The sequence below is a fragment of the Ranitomeya variabilis genome, chromosome 3 (assembly GCF_051348905.1).
Source record: "Ranitomeya variabilis isolate aRanVar5 chromosome 3, aRanVar5.hap1, whole genome shotgun sequence".
Classification (NCBI taxonomy): domain Eukaryota; kingdom Metazoa; phylum Chordata; class Amphibia; order Anura; family Dendrobatidae; genus Ranitomeya; species Ranitomeya variabilis.
Genome location: NC_135234.1, coordinates 198987587 through 198991427, shown reverse-complemented (window position 1 = coordinate 198991427; position 3841 = coordinate 198987587).

Sequence of the window (3841 nt, the reverse complement as noted above, 5' to 3'; positions counted from 1 at the left end):
ATGCGCCCTCAACCCCCCAGTCAGAGGCCTATAACCTAGTCAAATCAGATAACCTGCTTTGCACTGAGGTGAAATCACCTCTTAAAAATGTGTCTGCAAATGGAGTTTCAGGATTGGTTTATTATCCTAAGTCATGTGGATTGGCTCCTTAACCCCTTTCTGCCAGCTGACGGAATAGTACGTCAGCTGGCAGATCCCCTGCTTTAAGGTGGGCTCCGGCGGCGAGCCCACCTTAAAGCCGCAATGAGCGCGAGCCGAATCGCGATCCGCCCGCGCCCATCAACTAGTTAAATGCCGCCATCAAGCGCTGACAGCGGCATTTAACTAGCGCTCCCGGCCGCGCGGCCGGAAGTGCTCGCACTGCTGACCCCCGTCACATGATCGGGGGTCAGCAGTGCATCGCCATAACAACCAGAGGTCTCCTTGAGACCTCTATGGTTGTTGATGGCCGATTGCTTTGAGCGCCACCCAGTGGTCGGCGCTCAAAGTACACCTGCCTTTCTGCTACATAGAGGTGATCTGTATGTTACCTCTATGTAGCAGAGCCGATCGAGTTGTGCATGCTTCTTAGCCTCCTATGGAGGCTATTGAAGCATGCCAAAATTAAAAAAAAAAAGTGGTTAAAAATATAAAAAAAATAAAAAATATATAAAAGTTCAAATCACCCCCCCCCTTTCGCCCCAATCAAAATAAAACTATAAAAAAAAAAAATCAAACCTACACATATTTGGTATTGCCGCGTTCAGAATCGCCCGATCTATCAATAAAAACAAAGGATTAACCTGACCGCTAAATGGCGTAGTGAGAAAAAAATCAAAACGCCAAAATTACGTTTTTTCGGTCGCCGCGATATTGCATTAAAATGCAATAACGGGCGATCAAAAGAACGTATCTACACCAAAATGGTATCATTAGAAATGCCAGCTTGGCACGCAAAAAATAAGCCCTCACCCGACCCCAGATCATGAAAATTGGAGACGCTACGGGTATCGGAAAATCGCGCAATTTTTTTTTTTTTTTTTTTTTTTTAGCAAACTTTGGAATTTTTTTTTTACCACTTAGATAAAAAATAACCTAGACATGTTAGGTGTCTAAGAACTCGTAATGACCTGGAGAATCATAATGGCAGGTCAGTTTTAGCATTTAGTGAACCTAGCAAAAAAGCCAAACAAAAAACAAGTGTGAGATTGCACTTTTTTTGCAATTTCATCACATCTGGAATTTTTTTACCATTTTCTGTTACACGGTATGGTAAAACCAAAGGTATCGTTCAAAAGTACATCTCGTCCCGCAAAAAATAAGCCCTCACATGGCCATATGGACGGCGAAATAAAAAAAGTTATTGCGCTGGGATGGAGGGGAGCGATAAACGAAAATGAAAAAACGGAAAAAGCTCCGGGGGTGAAGGGGTTAAAGAGTCAATATTAACTTTTAGAATTGTTACATCCAATAGGTGGTGCTAGAGTTCAAGTCCTATTCCTCTTTAAAGAGGCTATCTTTACATGTAATCCTAGACAAACTTGATGATGTTGGGATCAGGGCTCTGTGAGGGCCATGTCATCATTTCCAGGACTCCTTATTTTTCTTTACATAGAAGATAGTTTTTAGTAACATTTCTGTATGTTTGGGGTCAAGGGCTTGCTGTAAAACAAATTTGGAGCCCATCAGATACCTCATTAATGTTAAAACAATGCATAAAACCTACGTGAGGAACAAAATGAACATATACCCTGTTCTAAATAAATAAGTAAAAGCAGTAGCGCATATAACTAACAAAGGTTACTTATTTAACACAGTTTTTAAACAAAATTGCGTAAAAGCCATCCCATCAGCACAAAGGTGTACACAAATCAGAATGGTCCTAATAACCTCTAGTATTAAAACCTTATCATGATTCAAAGTGACATAAATGGGAATAAAGGTACCTTCACACTGACCAACTTTCCAACGATAACGATAGCGATCCGTGACAATGGTAACCAGGGTAAATATCGGGTTACTAAGCGCAGGGCCGCGCTTAGTAACCCGATATTTACCCTGGTTACCATTGTAAAAGTAAAAAAAAAAACAGTACATAGTCACCTGATGTCTGTCACGTACCCCGGCGTCCGCGCTGCTGCTCAGAGCTTCCTGCACTGTGTCAGCGCCGGCCGGCCGTAAAGCAAAGAACAGCGGTGATGTCACCGCTATGCTTTAGGGCCGGCGCTTACACAGTGCAGGGAAGCGGACGCCGGGGGACGCGACAGGCACCGGAATGTAAGTATGTACTGTTTTGGGTTTTTTTTACATTTACACTGGTAACCAGGGTAAACATCGGGTTACTAAGCGCGGCCCTGTGCTTAGTAACCTGATGTTTACCCTGGTTACCCGGGGACTTCGGCATCGTTGGTCGCTGGAGAGCTGTCTGTGTGACAGCTCTCCAGCGACCACACAACGACGAAACAGCGACGCTGCAGCGATCGGCATCGTTGTCTATATCGCTGCAGCGTCACTTAATGTGACGGTACCTTAAGGGCCGAGCAGGACCGGGTCCCAAATATGCATACCTAGCAAATGGAAAGTTATATAATTGTAATGTCCAGCTCAAAGAAAGGGAGATCACACCCTTACCTGCACTAAATGCAGAGACGTGAAATTTAACCAAAAAATTAACTGGAGTATAAGTTGGTATGCATGCAAAATAGAGTATGTTCACACTGGACATTAAACAGACAAAACTTAAGACACCAAAAAATGAACATATAACCTTGTCACAAGACTGTAGTTTGATATCCCAGGGCTAGGGTCACCTTCCTTATCCATAAAGATAGTGACGTCCTAGATTTGATAAAACAATTCTTGCATTTGAGGGAAAAATTGAGAGAAAGATATTAAATTAAAGAGAACCTGTCACCCCGTTTTTTCTGTATGAGATAAAAATACTGTTAAATAGGGCCTGAGCTGTGCATTACAATAGCGTATTTTGTGGACCCCGATTCCCCACCTATGCTGCCGAAATACGTTACCAAAGTAGCCGTTTTCGCCTGTCAATCAGGCTGGTCTGGTCAGATGGGCGTGGTGTCTTCCCCCAGATCTTGCTTAGTTTTCCGTTGGTGGCGTAGTGGTGTGCGCATGCCCAAGTCCAGAATCCACTGCACAGGGGAGGGAAAAGAGCGCGATCTGCGTTATTCCCCTGGTGATCGGTGGGGGCAACCATCTTCCTGTGGCCGCGCGTGCGCAGATCGAGCGCTCTTCTGCCCGGGGCTTCAGGAAAATGGCCGCGGGATGCCACGTGTGCGCAGATGGAGATCGCGGCGGCCATTTTCCTGAAGCCGAGATGCGAACTCTGCTTCAGAAAAATGGCCGCCGCGATCTCCATCTGCACACGCGCGGCATCCCGCGGCCATTTTTCTGAAGCCCCGGGCAGAAGAGCGCTCGATCTGCGCACGCGCGGCCACAGGAAGATGGCCGCCCCCACCGATCACCAGGGGAATAGCGCAGATCGCGCTCTTTTCCCTCCCCTGTGCAGTGGATTCTGGACTTGGGCATGCGCACACCACTACGCCACCAACGGAAAACTAAGCAAGATCTGGAGGAAGACACCACGCCCATCTGACCAGACCAGCCTGATTGACAGGCGAAAACGACTACTTTGGTAACGTATTTCGGCAGCATAGGTGGGGAATCGGGGTCCACAAAATACGCTATTGTAATGCACAGCTCAGGCCCTATTTAACAGTATTTTTATCTCATACGGAAAAAACGGGGTGACAGGTTCCCTTTAAATAACCAAAAGTGAAGAGGGCAATTATTAGCATAGATTTAATTTAAGATATAGTCAGTGGACATAAAAAGTCTACAC